This window comes from Microtus pennsylvanicus, chromosome 10 (assembly GCF_037038515.1).
Source record: "Microtus pennsylvanicus isolate mMicPen1 chromosome 10, mMicPen1.hap1, whole genome shotgun sequence".
Taxonomy (NCBI): domain Eukaryota; kingdom Metazoa; phylum Chordata; class Mammalia; order Rodentia; family Cricetidae; genus Microtus; species Microtus pennsylvanicus.
Window position 1 is genome coordinate 70097677 of NC_134588.1, and position 21210 is coordinate 70118886.

General features: G+C 44.5%; 1 protein-coding gene across 2 annotated transcripts in view; it reads right to left on the reverse strand.

Annotated features, from left to right (window-relative positions):
- Rarb (retinoic acid receptor beta) overlaps positions 1–20098 on the reverse strand; it is a 649902-nt gene extending 629804 nt beyond the window's left edge. Inside the window, exon 1 of one of the 2 annotated variants that reach the window (XM_075988633.1) lies at positions 20015–20098. The gene's annotated coding sequence lies outside the window, so the exon portion shown is untranslated. The remainder of the gene's footprint in view (positions 1–20014) is intronic. The other variant, XM_075988632.1, reaches the window with a different exon arrangement.
- Between the last annotated feature and the right edge of the window lie 1112 nt (positions 20099–21210).

The following is a 21210-nucleotide window of genomic DNA, read 5'->3' on the forward strand; positions in this document are numbered from 1 at the left end:
GGGAAGTATGAACTTGAACTTAGATTTCAACAAGACCACCATGGACACCTGCAATGAAGGCTGCCAATACCTTGTAGTCTGGTTTGAACCAGACCACTGAGTGCAAGGCCACAAACAGTGCATTCTCAGCTGGAAGATATCATGAGATTTGGGAGTTCATGAGGGGCTCCGTTCCCCCAAACAATTGCCCAGGCTAGGCCTTGGAGTCAGATCTACGTGAGCCCTAAAGAGAAATGAGAGTAAGGAGTAACATGGAAGGCTAAGACTTCAGTGAACCGTCTCCCTCAAGACGTAGTCTTCCAATCGAGGTGTCTGATACAATTGAGTTTTTAAGATGAGCAGCATAAAACAAATAAACAAAAGCGGGAACAGCAAAAATCCCAGGAGAAACGTGTGTCCTTGGCTCCTTTATCTCAGTCTCTTCAAGGCCAAGGACAGAGCCACTATAACTGCAGCTACGTCAAGGCCATCAGACTTCTGGCTTTACCCTCAGATTGGGATACAGTGGCAGCAGCATGTGAGCAGGGGGTGGAAGGCGCTAAGGCATTTAGAAATGTGAGTTCTACTTCGGCTCTGTTGAGCTGTGACCCCTGACGATTTCCTCGCACGGTCCACTTTGAGAAACCCTCATACGGGAGATATTGCATCCTGGGTACAAACTCAACAGCCTAACCATTCCATTAAGCCTGTGAGTGCTTTATGATTTTTCTTGACTTTCATGCTTTTGTGTCTTTGTTTTTTAACCACAGAACAAGACAAAACTCAGTGTCCCTTTTGGGGAGCAGACAGTGCCCTTGCCGCCCTCAAAGGAAGCCCTGACCTGGCTCGAGGAACAGAAGGCACTTTGTTGTCTCCAGGGGATGCTACCGCAGTCAGATGACAACATCTGCACATAACCAGTGCCAGCAGGCTATACCTCAGACAGCTTGCACCAACACACCTCAGCATCCCTAATGCTCGCGAAGCCCGTTTCCCCTTGCAAGAGATTCTACCGCTTTATGGTGGCTCGCATAAGAAACTTTGACTCATGCTGGCTTGTTTGGCCTGTAAGAAATGTCACATTCTCTTCTACAAGTAAATAAGGTTGTCACGCTTTCTACCTTAACATCAGTTTCCAGTAACATCAATACACACAGCCTGTTTTCCTGGCTTAGAGTACCAGAACTGCATACCAGTTTGCCTGGTAATAGCTAAGAGTCACAAAGCATGTATTAAAGTCCAGATATTGTCATAGACACTCAGTAAACATCAACTTATTTAATCTACATGACAACCCAAAGTAGCAACTATGAATGGATCCCCTTTACGAATTAGGGAATTTGAGGTGGAGAGGGGGAGGCTAGCTTTCCCGACGTTACCCAGAAGGAAGATTCACAGCAATGCACTAAGAACCATGCTAAGACACTGTTTGTCTTACCTTTCCTTTCCTGAGAATTCTATTTTTAAAATTATTGTAGCCATAGGGAGGGTGCTGCAAGAATGAGTGGCCCTGTGGCAGCAGACAGAATCCGCCTTTCAACCTGTGCATACCAAGCTCCCTGGTGTGCAAGGGGCAATGAGCCCAAACTTGTCCACAGAGGAGTCAAAAGCGTCGTGTAAAGGCAGCCATCAAAGTGACAGAAATCACTCAAATAATCCATTTGCTCTCACAGTATCCTCGTGAACTATATGAGTCTGGATTAATTGTTAGAAGCTGTCAAAACGTGGCATGTTAAGGTTCTATTCTTGTTCTCCAGGTGGGTGGAGGAGGCTTTGTGAAGCAGAGAACTGATTCCAAGTAGGGAAAGGGAATGTCAAACCTCTCTCTCCAGGTTTACAGGAGGAAGAGACAAAAGGAGCAGGGGCTGACTAATGGAGGATTGTTATATCTGGCACAGGGCTAGGTGTGTTCCTCAGCCTCCTTGCAGTTAGTGGGGCCTTGGGGATCAGTTTAAGGCACTGACATGTGTGCAATAGTCATGGTCCTTAGAGCCACCTCTGTCCAGTGGCATCACTTCTCAGAGAAACAGAGAGAACCATAGAGGGAAGATGGTAGAACCTTAGGCAAGTCAGCCCTTAACTGCCTGCCTGTTAGTGACCCTTCTAAACCTTTCCATCTCCTGCTCAACCAAGGTCAACTATCCCAACATTGTGCCACCTCCTCTCTCTTCCTTAAGATTTCATTTTATTAAGTGATTGAAATGTAGACCATTGTCTGGTGCTCCAGATAGCATTGTCCAAACTATTATACTAATCTATATCCATCAACCCAAATGCTACTTCAATTCACTTACATTGTTTCAAATCCCCATGCATAAAAATTCTGTCTGCTAGGCAGATGGCATACAGTCTCGAGTCCAGAAAGCAGGAGACTGGGGTAGGAGGATCCTGAGTTCAAGGCTTGCCTAAGCTATATACAAGCCTAACTCAAAACGTAACAAGCAAAATTACATGAAGGTTAGGAAAAATATGCTTTAAAGGACTAAGGGAGATTTTCTTCTCGTATGGGTGTTAAGCTGGTAGCTTTCCTTCTAATGCCTATCAGATGATTCACACCAGATATGGGAGAAGATGGATGGGTGGATGGATGGATGGATGGATGGATGGATGGATGGATGACAGACAGAGGGACAGACAGAATGGATTGGTAGATGGATGAGGAAAAAGAGCTTTCCAGCAAGACAGAGGGCTTTGTGAAAGAAATGGCATTGTTTTATTGCTGTTGTTTTTCGAATTATTTAGATTTCCAGGACCAAATCAGAGTCAAAGTGAGGTATATAGTTTCAACATGAAGCTCCCAGGCCTGTCAGCCTTGACAGGACCGACCATGGAGCGGGGACAAAGAAGATTGAAAGGCTGCTACCTCTCTTTCAAAGTTTGGTAGTGTTTAGACCTTTGAGACTCTCAAAGGTCTAAACACTACCAGTCAATTTCATTGACCTATACTCCAGATACACATTGACAAAGCCCACTATAGATACATTTGCCAGAGTTGTACGCACTAAGGAACTGCCACATTTGATTTCCTCATGGCCATACAGTGCAGTTAATTTCCTGAAGCTCCATGAGTCTGTAGTTTCCCACTTCTCCCCTTCCCCTCAAGTTCCCTCCAGCCATGTCATTTTCCTCTCTGGAATACCCGCTTCTAGTTACCCCTGGGGCAAGAAACCCTGGGAATCAGCAATTAAGAAATGTGAAGCCAATAGGGACCTTTTAAAACATAGACCAGCTAGTCACAGATTTGGGAATATGACCCTGAAGCAAGGCCAGCTATCTGTCTCCTTGCCCCCAAGGAACAAATAAAAAAACCACACAATGAAACTGTCCCCAAAGCCTTGTCACCCCACCTTGCCAGGCAGAGAAGAGGATGAAGAGAGGAAGTTCCTGTCCTTTGTTCTGGCTTCACACGTTTGACAGGCTTCTGTTACTTCAACCCATCTACTGGCAGGAAAGAGGAGAGTATCCCCCTCCTCCGCCAGGGCTGGGTAATGCCTCTTGGCAAAGCCCGCTACGCGTTCATCTCTCTCCAGGTCCTTCCAAGCGGCTGTTATTCTGCAGAACAGATGGGAAGGGCTGCTTGTCTGATGCCTGACTGTTTTATCTCCCTCAATAAACGTTTCTAGATGTTCCACCTATGCCAAGCCCTCTGCTGAGGGATGGGCCATAGATACATATGCTAACCGGCTTGTGTCAACCTGCCTCAAGAAGCAAGCACTGTGTGTGGCTGTCACCACCACGCCACCAAACTGACAGGTGAACAGTGAAAAGAACGACCAACAATGGCACATTGAAGTGGTCAAGAGAGAAATGGCATGGTCAGGCTTGCAGTTTCTCGTTCTCGAACCTGGCCATGCCCACCAGTCCCCCGGGGGATCGTGACATGGGATTCGGGGCAGCAAAATGGGCTCTGGATTCTGCGTTTCTAATCAGCTCCCAAGGGATGCGGCTGCTGCTCACCCGGGGGGCCACAGAGCTGGAAAAGGCTCTCTGGTTTCCACACTCAGGTCATATTTTAGTGTGAGAGTGTGTGGGTGGGTAGGTGGCATTTATTGATCCAAATCCTCATGGACCCAAGAGGGAAATGAAGCCATGTAGCTCACTTCATAATGGCTCCACCGCATGTCAAGTCCTTTGCCTGTGTAAATCCAATCAATCTCAGAGGCCGGTGCTGTTGTAGCTCTCTCAAGGTGAGAAGGTTACACTGCAGAGCAATGCAATTACTTGTCCGAGCCCCAGAGCTAAGGAGTCTTACAGGAAGAGCTAACACTAAGTCTCCCTGTTGCATGAAAGCCGCACCTGGAGACCTCCACCGAGCAGTCTCCTCATCCAGCTAGCCCGCCTCTGGTCTGACATAGACGCTGAATGCGCCACAGGGTTAGAAGCAGGTTTGTGTGTTCACACTGACTTCATCAAATGCTCAGGGGTATTTTTCAATTAATCTGACATTTTAAAACATAGCTGTTGCTAATCAGCCTGCGTTTTTAAACATGGCTATTGCTAAAACACCTAGATGGGGGCTAGGAGAAAAATCTTCTACTGAGTAGCAGTGACCACAAGCTAACCCCTTTGAAATGACCTGAGAGTAACAATCCCATGCCATAGGATTTTGTCATATCAGAACAAAGAAACAGTAATAATAAAGGCCAAGGGTGAAATACCTTCTGTCGTGAGGAGACTTACTGGGAGTCCATCCACCAGACAGCCTTGGCCTCAGCCTAGCTGTTGCCAGAAAGAGAACACATGACTGTTGCTATGTATCCTGGCCAAGTATTCAAAATACATTGGATTTCATGGTCAAAGAATTATTCTTATTGTTTCCTCTAATCAATTCTCCTTCACAAAACAGATAGCGGTGTGTCTTTCTTAACTTCTTGGAAGAAAAGACTGCCAGAAGTCGTACAAATGAACACTGTGTTAGAGGAAATGGGCCAAGAGTGGGTTCTGAACCCACAAAAAGGTCTACGGCTTGCTCTGAAAGTTCACAGGGAACTCTAACCATACAAAAAGAACCCATAATTCCTCCGGAGAACTATTACTTAGCCAAATCCCCACAATAACAATGAATGATAGCTTGCCAAGGGATGGCTATAAATGGAAAAGGCGTTGATGCATGCTCTTAGTCGTGAGATCATTGGCCAAAGGGTCTCGGTAATAAGATCACTCCCTCAGCCCCAATCAAATTCCCACAAAATAATATTCAGATCCCCAGCCTCATAAGGGGAGAAGATGACCCTTTAATTTGCAGCCCAACTTGCATTTATTGTCTATAAGGGAAATAAAAATGACAAAATAATTCCATTTTGAAGTAGTTCTCAGCGTGCTAATCTACTGATGGCTTTGAATGTATAATGGCGCCTTTCCCCTGTTTCTAAGGACCGTGAGCCCCTGACGAGAACTGAGGCCCAAGAGCCTGTGAGTTATTCCCTTCCCCTCCCATCACTGCAGCGCGCCGTGGGCCATTCTCAGTCTTTTCTCTCCCTTCTTCTCTGTATTACTCCCGGAACTGCTGATCAATGGAAAAATCAAAGCAACAGAAATGAAGAATCCTTAATGCCGCCTAGACTTTGGAAGCCAAACGAAAATGAAACCTAAAGGGCAACATCAATTAGAAAGAAAGGGAACCAAGACTAACTGCTCCTTCCGATGACTTCAGCTGAAGACAGGCTACGTCTCAGGGTGTTTTCTCACGTTTTACACAACAATGCAATAGGTCTTCTAAACCTATTGCCCAGCCATCATCATCCACAGATACACAAGCTTTTGCACAACTACAAAATACGTCTAATGCCTTATTTCCATTTAATCCTCTCATGAGTTGTTTGCTGTTACACTAGGAAGACACATTTTAAAGAAGATTCTTGGGATTAGAACTATGCAAAAAAATTTTCTTCTGTTGGTCTATTTCTTGTTTTACTGATCTAAAATACCACACGAACAGAATAAATGTTTAGTTCTCAAATAGCCTCACTATAGATAGTATTTTACAGTCACCCAGACTATCGTGGGCCATCTAGAATATCTCGAATTAAACAAAGGCTTTCTGATTGACCGCAGCCATCAGAGTAAACAATTACAGTAAGAGTCATTTAAGCAACAGCACTGATGAATGTCACACACCCAGCCACAAGCTGGGCGGGAGGCCAGGGTAAGTGCACTTGGGTGTACGAGGCTGCTGTGACCTGGGGAATGGCCAAGTAAATGCCCTTCAGGCAAGTGCAGGAGTTTTTAAATTTCATGTAACCTTTTCAGTGATACCATCTTAGGCAGAAAGGGCTTCCCCAGAGTTACTGTATCAACTGTACTATAACTAAAGTGTAAGAAAAAAAAACAAATCAAGTAATATCGATATCTTTGGATGTGGTTCTTGTGGTCAGAGCCCCTCCTGGGTACTCATCTCAAGCTGAAATACATTTTAGGAATATGTCAGTTTAGAATTTCTTCCTAGGCTTCGCTCCCCCCCCCCATGCTACTGCCCCACCCCTTCCCCCATGTGCAAGCACCTGCATCTGTGTGAGCATCCTGTGTTATGGTAGCATCTGAATGCCCAGCTGGAACATGGCCTCCAGGAGGCTAGGCACTGTGCAGTGTGTTTACAAGTGCCTGCTTGCCTTTATCCCCCATACCTACTATAGCTGGGGGAAGATGGATGCTCAATACATATTCATTGAATAATAGAGAAGGCTTCTGGGTCATCTTTCCATTTTGTTCCTCTTGCTCATGCCAGACTGAAGGAAATGGCCCAGGAGGGGCAGCAGCAGGTACTAACCATTTGGATTCCAAGGCTTTAAAATCCGTTTTTATAGGTATTGCCTCAGGCAGTCCTTTCAAGCCCACAGTGACTTAGAAAACTTAGTGTTCTGTCTCATAAAAGGGAATCTAAAGCTCAGAGGAGTTGAGTGTATTTCTCATATCCGTATGGCTTGGCTGGAATATTATAAAAGCAAGCAAGTAAGCATCTGGGTCCTTAGGTACCAAGTCCAACTCTGTTGCCATGAAAACACAACAATACCCTATGCTGGAAACTTCTGGATAGAGGAACTCTCCATCCGCAGCAGCCATGGCTGGGAAAAAGATAAAGGCTCAACCTGAAATTTAGATTGCTCTTTGAGGCCATTATAACTTCATTTAATAAGCCAGAAATCAAACATTCATCCTTTGCATCATTTGTGCAGTTTTCAGTCCACAGCACTGAAACCGATGCGTGTGGCTAAAATGGTAGGGGCCCAGATTTGGATTCAGAGAATTAAAATAATAGTAACATGTGGGGTTCTTCAAGACATATTTCCAGCTAATCTTCACCACAATCTTGGAGGTGTATGCTAAACATCCCATTTTGCAGAGAGAAAAACCAAAGAGTCTCAGGAAGTGAAGTAACCTAGCCAAGGCTCTCTACCAAATGTCAGGACTCCATTCAAAGCCCAGCCCCACTGGCCCAGAGCTGTATTGTCAACCATAAAGTCTCTAACTCATCCACAAAACCTTATGAGCTGGGTTGCACACATCTGTACTCTCAGCACATGGAAAGCTGAGGCAGGAGTATAACAAGCATGAGGTTAGTCCGGGATACACAGCAAAATCCTCTCTGTAGAACAAGAGCTGCCCAATCAAATACGAACAAGCAAAAATACCCCACAAACCTCAAACCCAATATCTAGTATACATTTTCTGAGTTTCTAAGCACCTTGTTAACGTTTTTTATTTGTCAGTCTCTATTCTAAATGTCCTTTGCTCCTTAGCTCTAAAGACAAAAGTAATTTTGCAGCTGGCAGTTGCTCATCAATCTCCATCCCGATTCCATTTGGCGCTGTATGTCTGGAGAACGGAAACCCAGATTCGAGCAACCCCTACAGGGTTAAATACTCAAGAACATCATTATTCTAAACCATCTCCTCATACTGATGTTCAACCACAGATCAGTACAACCAGAATATTCAAGTCCCAGTGTCACAACAGGGAGCAGAAGCCAGAAGCTTTCTCTCTTCACCATACTGCGGTGGCCTCATACCCTCATCAGACCTGAGCATACTCGATTATACTGAATTCTATCTTACTCCAACAGGACAGGTAAAACCATAAATTGGTAACTGCCATGCAACACACAGAGCTTAGTTAGTTTGGGTTTTCCTGTATTTTAAACTTTGGCTTAGTCGGCGTATGAAATCCTGGCGGGTTTACACTGACTTACAGTCTCACCCATAATCCAGATTTCAAAGCCACCCCCTACATTTAAATATTGGCTATTCCTGGTCCCCAAAGCAGGACAGTATAGAGGTTAATTTCACTCCTTGTCTCCATTACAGGTGCCATATTTCTTGGTGATTCCTGCCTCCTAAAGGCATGGGAATGTCCCATCCAGGACATACGGAGTTCTTTGTTGAGGGTCACAGTTTGGAGGGCACAGCTGATCAAGGGACTATGTCTGCCTAGTCCTGTGAACACCATAATGTGTCTTCAGCGTATTCCAGGAGAGATGGAAAAATGCCCGCTTTGTCTACTTCATAGTTTTCTGTCAAACTCTCTAGTTGACAATCCTGAGTCTCTAGAGGAGCGCCTGTCTTGGTCAGCCCGTAGGCCAGTGCAGACCCCACAGGCCCTGGGGGAGAGCTGCCTGTGGAAGTCGTCAACTCTGCAGGTATATTCATGTGACCATGTCACCTCCCCACACATGGACAAAGGGCATCAGGCATAACTAAAGCTAGTCATCAGTAAATCTTACAACGAGAGATTTTCCTGAATGACCTAAACCAATCCTACATTTGTCCTTCCAGAACAAAGAGCTTTCCCTGCATGAAAGTAGAAGAAAAGTAGGAGGAGGAAAATGTCTGGGAAGCTTCAGTGACAAGGAGGACTTGGCTTACTGTATCAGGGTTCTGAAGAGGAACAGAACTTAAAAAATGAATATATATTCTAATAAATGCATACTCTAATATATAACAAATAATGATGATTTACATTATTTTAAATGTTATGTTAAATGATAATTTATAATATAAATATATAACAAATAATAAATTTATATTATAATAATCCCATATATTATATCCCACCTAATAAACCCCATGTATATATCATATATGGGATTTATTACAATAGCTTACAGAATATAGTACAACTGTTCCAATAACAGCTGTCTTCCAAAGGAAGGTCCAAGAATTTAGCAGTTAGCTGTTCAGTCCACGAGGCTGCATGTCTCAGCTGGTCTTCAGTATATGCCAGAATCATGAAAAAGTCGGCTCTAATGCCAGGGAAGGAATGGACTTTCCAGGGAAAGAGAACAAGCAGGCGAAAAGAGCCAACTTCCTTCTTCCATGCCCCTTATGCTGCCAGCGGAAGGTGTGGTCCAGGTTAAAGGTCGATCTTCATAACTCGAAAGATCCAGAATAAAAGTGGATCTTCCTACTTCAAATGATTTAGTTAAGAAAAAAAGTCCCCCACAGGCATGCCCAGACACTTGGGTAATTCCAGATACAGTTCAATTGAGGACCAAGAACAACCACCACACCCACCATTGCTGGCTTTGGAGATGACTAGGGTCTTACACCAAGGGTCTGCACCTAACAGTTCAGAAAGATCCCAGTTTACAGAAAGGAACTGGTGGGGGCTTAGGGGTCACAGACCTACAGTCTTAGGGAACTAAGTTTCCCCAAAAAACTAGATAACATTTCATGCTGATAGGCCCTGAGAGATCACTAAATGGCAAAGAGAACACTGCTCTTCCAGAAAGCCTCAGCTTGGTACCCAGCCCTTGTGTTCTGGGGCTCATAGTCACGTGTATCTCCAGTTTCAAAGAATCTGGTCCCCTCTTCTAGCCTCTAGGAGTACCCCTACACAGACACACACACACACTCACACACGCACACGCACACACACACACACACACACACATAAAAATAAAAATAGTGGGTTTTTTTTTCCCCATAAAGCTGTGACCACTTTGTGTCTTACTAGAACTCTAACCGGTGTTTCCACCCAAGCCTGACTAAATTTCAGGTCAACAGAAACCTGGAAATAGAAATGTTTAGTGACTGAAGCCACTAAGCTTGCTTTGTTTGGTACATCAATGCTATAAAATAGTCCGGGCTGAGCAACCACCAGCTCCCCTCAAGATGGAGATCTGAAGAGCTTGAACTGTATCACTGTTTCTGTCTCAGTGTGGTGTTGTTAATCACTGATGTTTTTAAGCCAACCAGAGGGAGTCGGAATCTATGAATTTTTATTGCTGTCAGAGTAAATCAACATGAACAGAAGGTACGGTGAGCAGAGATGGTGCTAAGACAACATACCAGTGGGCTGATCTCATGGGCATGGGACCCCTTCAGTGTAATACTGTCCTCTTTATCTGATATGATCCAGAATGTTTAATGTGTAAGACAAAAAGGAACACATCTACCCTTTCCATGACTTCTTGATTAGTCAAAAGTCATCTCTACTAAACATTGAAACAGTGGAACATTTGATGTAGTTAACTGGTTAGCTTTTATTGTAACTTGATCCAACCTAGAGTCGCCTGGAAAGAGGGACTAATAATGGGAGAAGATTGACCTAAGCCATGTCTATGGGAGATTATCTTGCTGGTTAATGGATACAGCAGGGCTCTGCCCTCTCTAGGCAGGTGAGGATAGATGTAAAAGAAAGCTACCTAAGAGCCAGGAGGTGAGTCGGTAAACAGTGCTCTTCCATGGTTTCTGCCCTGGCTTCCTTCAGTGATGGACTGCAACCGGGAAATGTAAAGTGAAATAAAACGTTCCATCCCCAAGTTGTTTTTAGGTAGAGTATTGTATCACAGCTAAAGAGAAGAAACTAGCACATGCACAGAATTCAACACAGGGCGAACCATTGACTTGGTTCTGCTCTTGCTAATTGTGTTTCAAAGAGTAATATGTTGAACTTGGTGGCTATTGTTTATTTAAATTAAGACTTATCGCACTAACAACCATAAAACTATCAGGGAAGAGCATGCACACACTCGAGGCAAAACTGTAAACTACACTTAGCTCTGTCAACGGTGTGGAGTTGTATAGGACCAGCCATGAGGTTGCACTCACTGTACCTTAGATATTCTCTGGCTCACTCAAGAGCCATTCTTTTCTCCTAGTATGGTGGCACACACCTACAATCCCAGTGCTTCCGAGGCTGAAGCAGAAGGATAAAGAGCTCTCAGCAAGCCTGAACTACAGAGGAGGACTTTGCCTCAAAAGAAAGTCATTCATTCATTCATTCATTCATTCTTCTAAAAGTGTGATATATGAGGTGACAGACATAAACTATATGGTGATGTTTTCTTCCCCCAATGCACTAATACCTTAAATTATAGTTTTGCTGGTTAAATTCATTGTAATCTATTCCCTAATTAAACTGTCAGCCTTGCAAGACCAGTGAATTCCCCTTCTTATTCTCTGATGGACAGCCAGCCTCTGGGCTGAGACCCGACACAAAGTAGATGCTCAGTGCAGACTTGTGAAGCCAATAAATAAGCCAGTAATGAAGAATATAGATGAGCATCCAGCAGCTTGGATACATCACTTTTAGTCCCAATGCCCCATTCATTTCTCCATGTGCTTCTTCTCTGTAATCTTAATTTCTCCACTAAGATCTTCCCCACCTTTGCATAGTCAACAAACGCCATTAAGGACCTTACATATTCCTTGACTTTCTCAATAAAAGTGCACTTGTCTGTCCTGTCATTCCTCAATTCCACAGTGACATTTTGTATCGCTAAGTGTTCAGAAACCTCTTACTGTTGCCAACTTGTTGCGATGCCCCCATCTAGTTATGTGACTCTCCCATAGGGCCACAGGCCATAGTTTAAGAAACTATGCTTTAAAATGATTGTTCTCAAGTTAGCAGTTTTTGCAGCCGGGTAAATAGCAACACGCTGGATTCACCTGCCATGTGAGTTGTGTATGTACATATGTTATATATGTGATATTAGGTCAGAGAGTCAACAGAGAGCCAAATCACGAAGAGCCTTGAGGATACTGTGTGGCGATGGCGTAAGGCCTTCAGGGAGAGTGAAGTGAGCCTTCATCATGTTCCTTCTTGATGATCACTTTAATAAAGCCAGTTGAACTACGTGTGAAGCAAGGGTGGATGAGAAATCGCTATCCAGGAAATTGATGGGCTACATACCTATCCTTGCCTTCCTGGGCTTTTCTGTGACTCAAACTGGGTTCGTTAGTGAACTTTGTTTTAAAATAGGATTTATCTTCAAAGCCCAGCAAGAGACTTGGGGCTGCTGGCCCATTCTCATCCCTTTAATCCTTAGGCCCTCCCCTGGGCAGGATCAGGGTGCACTGCCCTGCAGATGAAAATAGGATGACGTCACCACATCTGGCCAGGCTGTTAGAGGCTCTACCTTGTTCATCGCCCCTGCTTCTCTCCCCTACTCAGAACATCACTTTTCTCTTCAGGACCCAATGTCATCTACCATTCACTCTCATGAGGAACAGATCACACACACATTTATTTTCCACACTATAAAGTACAATTCCTTCAAAGAAAATAAAGAGCGTTTGCGGGGAGGTTCTCAAGATGTCACAAAACCAGCTGAGTGTTGGTCATCCCACACTGAAAATCCCACTGGGTTTTCATCTTCCTCAGTAATCATACCAGTGAGCAGTCTCTCCCATGTTTTCCTGCAGAAATCCAAACCTTCAGATCTGCCCACCTGCGCTGAGCACATGGAACTTGAGCTCATAGCGTCAGTGAGCGCCATGATCACCACCCATCAATGTCTTGATGTCTGTTCTGCCCACACTAATATAGCCACTGCAGCTTCCAGGCTCTCCACCATAAATGATCTGTATGGTTATTTGACATTATCAGAACTGGATGCTATGAAGAGGCACCTATACTGAAGGACAGAGTCAAGAACTTCTGAACTCACATCCTCTTAGCTTTGCAACCTTGGCTCCTGTCAATTAGCCCGCTCCTGTCTACATCCTTAACTTTTGTAGACTACAGGCCACATAGCAGCGCTAGGTCTTCTACTCCAGGATATACACACAACAAGCACTCAACAATTCTTACTTAGCAGCACTCAAGCCATTCTTCGATTTTATCCACCTCCATAAAAATGAGCATGAATTTTCCAAAGGACAGGCAAACCCATCATGTTGCTAATTCCCTAGCTTGTTATCTGGCTGTAGACACTACCTGAAGAAAAAGCACTTCAGAGCACAGTTTCTTAAACGGTGACCCTCTAGTGGGGTCCTGTAAATGGTATGGGGCATCCCCAAACATTGTCAACAGGAAGAGGCTTCTGAACGCTTAACAATACAAAATGTGCAATGAATCCGAGGTGTCTTGGGCAGCACCCATCCTGCTGCTTCGTGCGACTTCGCTGCAGCCTTGGTTCTGCGCATAAGTCTAATGCATATTGCACTCTGCCTCCCATCATACCATGCAGCAAGAACAAACACTGGCTGGAACACCTCGGCTCAGACTAGAAACTGTTATACATTAGGAATTGCTGTGTTCACTGTACATAAGAAGTTATCTGTTACAATGCATGATAGTTTAGTAAGATAAGGGAAAGACCCATAGTGTCCCGACTATCACTTCTTACCATATAGGCATCAGATTTCAGTAAATCTTTGCACTGAATTACATTTGAAGATTCGATTTTAAAAGTTGGTATCGAAGGAGTCAGGGGAATTGGCTCAGCTAGCAAGTGCCTGTATACAGGCATGAGGACCTGAGGTTTGAATTGCCATCACCCATGTACAAACAGTCATGGCTTTATCTGGTACTTGTTATCTCAGGGAGAAGTAGGGAGGCAGAGACAGGCAGATCTTTGATGCCCATCGATGAGAAAGCCTACCTAAATCAATAAGCTTCAGGTTTAACAAGAGACCCTGGCTAAAAATAAAGGTAGAGAGAATTCATAGGAAAGACATTCAATGTTGACTTCTGGCCTCCACTTCTGCATGCATACCAGCACATACTCACTGTATGCACACAACTGCACTAAAAAGATATACATTAAAACATACATGCATGTATACACATGCAAACAAAATTGATATACAAGTTGCTGACCTGAGTTTCCAAAGAAGTTCTTCAGTGGATTTTGTCTGAGGATTAGAACAAAACTGCTAACAATTTCTTTTTCTGTTTTTCATTTTTGGCTTTTCGAGACAGGGTTTCTCTGTGTAAGAGCCCTAGCTGTCCTGGAACTAGCTCTTGTAGACTAAGCTGGTCTCGAACTAACAGAGATCTGTCTACCTCTGCCTCCTGAGTGCTGGGATTAAAGGCGTGTGCCACCACCGCCAGGGAAATTTCTAAAGTGGCCTTAAACATAAATCTGTCACTTTGTACCATGTATTTATGTGAAGGAGCCCTCTCAGCATTAATGATTAAAAACTGAAACATCAATTAACTCTGAATGACACTGAAGATTTTCTATGTTCTCCAGAATCAAATATCTCCTAAGATTATTTTTATATAAAAATAAATTTATGAAAATTCACCTAATCAGTATGAAAATATTTTATCTTTAATAAGTGACAGTTATATGTGTACACAAAAATTTATTTAGAATAAATGTCTTAATGGTTTATTATTAATAAATATTTTATTTGCACCCTCACTTCACATCCTTACAAACCTGAAGATTTGTGAAACTTCTTGGAAAATAGTTAATGAAACAAACAGTTTAAGAAGCCCTGCTTTGGCACATTCCATCAGTGTCAATCTTTTTTTATTTTTGTATTTTGTGTATGTTTGTTAATTAACAAAGAGAAAAACAAATAAAGAGTTTTAATTTTCTGGATATAAGTCTTAAATAATACAAAGACCCCCCCCTCCCCAACTGCAGAAAAAACAGGGACACTGGTAATGAGAAACAAAAAAAGGAAAGGGCAAAGAAAAACATTCATCCAGCTCTATCTGGGTTTTCATGTTAGGAGTTTATTTGGTTGACTGGATGGTTGATTGGTTGGTTCTGCTTTAAGAAGGATGGTGGAGAAAAAAAATGAGAAGAGAGAATAAAAAGTAGGGTATGAGGGGAAGCACCAGAGTGACAAAGTGAGAAAGAAAGTCATGAGGAGAAGAAAGGGGTACCCAGGGGAAGAAATGGAAGAAGGAAAGGAGGGAGAGAAATAGAATCAGGAAGATTGGGAGGAGACAGGTGTGCTATGTCGTGCAGAGGCAAAGGAAGAAGGCACGGAGCTGTGTGTACAGAGGAACACAAGCTTTATTGTTCATGTAATTGTGACTCGAGGAGGATGGAAATGGATTTACTAATCCATTCTGCTGTGACGTCACGCAACGATGATGTGAGACTAGTTTGTGCGGTGCTGCTGATGTTACCACTGCTCCTGTGGAATGTGAAGGAAACCCTTCACATCACAGAGGCGCAGCACACAAGGTAAGGTTTCTTGGGGTGCTTATTGACTAAGAACACGTGTCTGCAGGAAAGACACAAAGGCACACACTACACAAAGCCCTGGCTTTGACATTTTGGCATGAATATTGTTGATGTGACAGTCTCTAGAATCTTCTACAAGTAAACTCTGCTCCTAGCTGTAAGGATTTTCTAGATTAGGGTACTTGAGATGGGAGCACCATCTTCCATGTAGGTGGCACTATTCCATAGTCTGGGATCTTTACTGTGTGGGAGAAAGATGACTGGACACCAGTATTTATGTCTTTCTGATTCCTGACTGAGACTTTACAAGATCAGCAACTTCATGCCCTACAGCCAGAAACTACTTGCCACCTTTTAACTGTGAGCCAAAGTAGACCCTTCCGATCTTCAATTTCTTTTATCACAAAGGTGAGTGAAGTCACTACAATGGTCAGTGATGCTATCTCTCAAATTATTTTGCTTATGCTTCTACTCTTCTTCAAAAATATCTGTATGCCAGTATATGATATCCACATCACAGTCTTTGATTTCATATGTGTGTGTGTGTTTGTGTGTGTGTTGAGCTGTGAACTTTCTGTGTAATAGACCTGGCTGTTCTGAAATTCCCTTTGTAGACCAGACTGGCCTCAAACTCACAGAGATCCATCTGCCTCTGCCTCCCAAGTGCTGGAATTAAAGGCTTCAAACCACCACTGCCCAGATCTCTTGATTATATTTTAAGATTAAGTTTTTAGTCCAATGTACTCTGTTTACCTAGAGAGGGGGGAAAGTACATTTATGACTATGATTATGTTAGTTTCTTCTTTGTGGTAAAACTTTAATCTGATATCTCTTCTGTAAAGGATAAAAGTAAGTTCTGTACATCAGCCTTGGTCACTACAACAGAACACCTGAGAAAATCAGCTTAAAGGTGAAACAACTTCTTTTGGCCCACAGTTCCAAAAGTTTTAGATGCCCTGCCCAAGGTGACAGAGAGATTATGGTGGGGAACATGGAATAGCACAAAATAGAACAGAGTGCAGGGGAGGGATTAGTGGGGACGAGACACAGACTCCAAGCATGCCTCTAAGAAAATGCAACCTTGAAACCCATCTCCACCACTGTTTTTAGCATTTCCCAGAAGCTCCCAGCAGCCCGAGCAAATCTCAGCAGAAGCTGTCTCCATGGGTGGTAGAGGCAGAAGTCAGAGTGATATAGATGGACAGTAAGGCAGGGACAGTACAAACTCCATGCAGATTAGCATCACCACCTGTTTGGGTGACACAGAGCGGAAATCAACCCGTCACATTGTAGAGGTCCAGGATGGATTACAAATATACGAGTGCGTTTGTTTATCCACACAACTATCTCTGTTCTGTCTTTGAAATCTCTCTTCTCTTTAAGTGGCAGAACATACTTGTAGAGATGTATAGGACTTTCGAGGACTGTGACCTAGTCTAACTCAGCCCTAAATTCCTAGTAGGTAATTCAACACCTAGCTCTTAACAATGGTCACTGAATAAATGGATGTATTAATGATCAATGAACTAACAAAAATCGGGTCCGTGCCTTTAAGAACGTCATAGGACTCCTGTAGTGCTGCTATAGAGACTAATGGGAACGCAGAGCAATTGGTCATATTGCAAAACACATAAAACACACAAGTGAAACCCAGAGAAATGGTGACGTGAAAGGTGGCTATAGTAACAAAACACAGCCTCAAAGCATCCACACCAGCGCACCTCCCGAGTTTGTGAGCAGTCAACTGGTAAGAACGCACACACCCTGGTCTTCCACAGAACCCATCTCCTCTGTGAGGGACATCGTGTTTTAATATTTCTCTGTGCCTAAAAGTACAAAGGAGGTCCTTGTCCTGACAGGGAGTCCATTCCAGGTAACGCTGAATTTATAGGGTCGTCTCACACAAGACCTGTGCGGGTTAGCTTGGGGACGAAAAGGCACACGATCACTCCAATGCTGAGTGTGCCTGGTAAAGAAAAATGGACTTTAAAAAAAAACCCATTCATGTGATCGACTCACCACTCCCGACCACCACGCGTGTGCCTCAGCTGTTTGGCTGGCATGCACTTCAGAGCCCTTTGGATACAGTTATTAATTGTTCTCTTTATCATATGAGTGAGGCAGTTTTAACAAGCGTCCCAAGGCTAAGATGATACAGTCGTTTTTAAGATGAATGCTGATGTTTGTCTGAAAATGTGAATAAAGTAAGTGTCTTCGAAATTTTGATTGGGGGGGGGAGTCTGTCTTTACCTCCAGATGATCTGTCCTTTGAAACTCTGACTAGCAGAGGCGAGTTTTGCAGACTAACACAATTGCTTCACAGTACAATATGTGGTGCTTAATTTTTTGTTTGGCTTGTCTAAGATTAGCTAGAACAGGAGAGTGGAGCTTGCCCATACACGACTCAAAGGCACATTGGGGCAAACTATCTGAGCAGAATTAAATAAAGCAGGGATGGTTAAGCTTGGCTAAATCTATGTTTCCATTATTTGCAGCCAGTTTCAAATCTGATGAAGTTTTCAATTTCTTCTTGCCTACTGGAAGGATAACCTCCTAGGGTTTGTGGGCTTTTTTCCCCCCAGTGTAAGTGTCAAGTATGTTTTTTGCTTGAAAACGGGATATACTATACAATTTAGCTATTCACTTATGCAAATGACGGTAAACAGAATTCTAAAGGCAGATAATAAACAGCAAATGAGGTTATTTTGTTTCACGCTTTATGTTGTCAGAGTTCTGAGCATGGTTTAGTGTTTTCTATTCATGCTTTATATTACCAAATTACTCCCTGATGGTGTCTCAGATGTGCTTTTGTCTGCAAATGAGAAGAAATAAAATACCAGGACATTAACGTTAAATTACAATCGTTAATGGCGTAAATACGAAAATAATTACTGTATCATCCCATCAATTGCTATGTGTTCATTACTGAAGTTCTTGCAAAGCCTTCGTTTTCTTGTTACAATTATTTTTCCCCTTTATTTTTGTCTGGCTATTTTATAACCCTGACAGTACTTTAACAACGTTCAGCAGTTACACAAGCCATTTAATCCTGCTCAAAAGCTTCATTTAAACTTCATTTAGCTGCATTTTATTTGCATCTCTGACTTTTACTTCTTCCTGGCAGTCAAAAGGTTTTCTTGGGTTGGTGCAGGAAAGATGTGTCAGAGGGATCGCCTAAAACCACTCATAAACTTCAGAGAGGATTTCAAACTTGCTCTAACACCACTCTGTAAAACACCTTTGGAAAACAATCAAATTTATTGTACCGTAGCCTCTAAATTCTTGGCTTCGTCTTTATTTTCTTTTTCTTTCTCCTCTGATGTTCTTTAAAAGTCAGTTTATAATCACTCTGCTTATCAAGCAAGATGCTTCAAATCGGGGCTTTCTTCTCCCCTGGACTCCCATCTACCTGCTCTCTTGCTAACCTTCTCTGGCTATCCGGTAGGAAAAGAACCTGCTCCTATGTATACTCAGGCAGCAAGCCCTCCTAGGGTCTTCAAAATGTGCCCCTTTGTCTGCTCTCAGACCTTCCCTTTGCCTCTCCGCTATCAGAGCAGGAGTGGACTAGCTGGGAACTCACAAACTGTCAAAAGATCCAAGGAGGCGGAGAGAAGGCACCCTGTGGTCCAGTCCCAAAGCATCCCTAGTCTAGTCGCTGTATATGCCCACACTTTCACACAAGACACACACATAAAACACACACACACACAGAGAGAGACGTGTGTCTGCTGTCACTATCACCTGTTCGCTTTCAAAGCCAGTTTGAGTGCTGGATAAAACTTATCCCTCACCCCCATTTCAGCCCCGTTTCCAGCTCTGGGAACTAGGGTACAATTAGGCACTCCTTGTATTGTTGTTCCAAAATATCCAGACCCAGGACAGGAGACACATATAGTCCAGGCACCTTTCTCCATTTCCACCTCCTCTACAGTCACCTCACACACATCCTGTGACCAAGCACCCCATCCCAGCTAAATATCCAGGTTCAGAGAAACATCCTCCAGGGCTGGGTCCTGATGCCGCTCTCTCTGCTCATCCTCTAGCATCCTACGTTCTCACCAACTCATGCCAGCTACAGCCTCTGGGCCCAGTCAATGCCCCAAACTTTTTCTCGACCCCTCTCAGGCCCCAAATCAGTACAACCTAGAGGTATGACGCCTGGACTTGAGCGCAGACCCTCAAGGAGCTATCACCACTGCTCAGGTGGACACTAGGTCTCATGGTGTTTGCCCAGTAAGCGCTGGACAGCGCCGAACCCCTCCGGGATCAGACCCAGTAGGAAATGACCCAGCGAGCTAGCAGGTGGAACTTGCCAGCTTCTCTCAGGTTCACACCCTTGGAGACCGCGGGAGAACAAAGCTGGAGTCCGGGGAGCTAGTGAGGCTGGAGGCGCTAAGACAATGGCAATAAAGGGAACTTGGAAGAGGAGCGCTGCGCAAAGTTGCCTCTGACTCGGGACAGCCTAGCCTGGCAGAGGCGTCGGCAGCGACCCCACTCCCCCAGCCCCGGACCCAGGACCACGCACCCCGAACCCCCGCTGGGCAGCTGGTGCCTGGATGCCACACAGATACCCAGCACCCGAACGCAGCTTTAGTGGCCCGGGACGCTCTGGGTTGGCACCGCAGCCACCGGGCAGGAGGCCCGCGAGCGCGCTCCTGGCTTTACCTTTCGCGGGCTGCTGGGAGTCCACGGCGCGCCGCCCGCTGGCTGTGCCCTCAGCCCCTGCCGCCGCCGCCGCCACCAGCCACCAGCGGGAGCCCGGGCCGCTGTGCCCCGCCCCCGGGCGCCAGGCCACGCCCCCGGGCGCTAGGACCCGCCTCCCCACGCCGGCTCTTTTCCTTCAGATCCAAGCTGGCCCAGTGGGGTTTCTGCTTGATTTGTGGCGGGCTGCAGCAGCCACAACTACTGTGGTCCTAGCTGCCCCATTACTGTGCTGCCTGAAGTCACCACTGCTGTTGACGCCACAGGCTAGGACATCCCAAATTGCCAAGACGGTTCCTCCTCCCCAACAAAGGAGAGAGTTGGAATTGAGATCTGCACCTTGGCTGCCAATTGCGGACCATGAGCTCGGTAGAAAAGAAATTGTTGGGCCCCACCTCTCAGCTACTGAATCCTAATCTCTGCGAACCCGAGCCTGCTGGGGATAGATATTTCAGCACGCTGGGGAAGAGGATTTCCCAAGCCCATTGAAGTTGGAAACCGGCCGGCTAAGAAAAGGAAGTAGAAGAGAAAGCCAACCCTCTGCCCTGGGTCCTGCCTGAACCCAGGAGGCACCCAGCACACAGCTTGGCTTGGCACTGCCTACAATGCACAGGAGCACATTGAGTGCGCCCTGGATGTCGTTCATCTTTCTTTATTGACTACAAAGTCTTTAGACGTAAACAGAGAGAGGAACACATTTAGTTTTGATCTGACAGCTCTAATGAGCTCAAGGAAGAATTATGTAAATATTATTAAGTGTAATAAACACATGTCGGCACCAGGCAATCATCTCTGGGAAAGGGCTGGCAAAAGTCGGCATGAGCCAGTTTGCTTCTTAATGTCTTTTTAACTTTACATTGCCTGTGTAATAACAGGCTTTTGGCTGTGCTGTTGTCCAGACGGAAAATCATTACCCCAGTAATGGATCAGCCCCTTCAAAAGGAGAGCCACCTGGATGTGGGGCACTCTCATTCATAAATGCTGAGACTCCAAGACACGGGGGGCCGTCCCTTTCACTATTCAGCTGTTGTTCTGGTTTTACATATAAAACTAAACGGAAGTTAGCCATCTCTTGCCTTACCATTTATGTTCTCTATCAGCGTCCTCTCTCTCCCTCCCTTCCCCGCCCCCCCCCACAGCTTCAGCTGATAATAAACTGA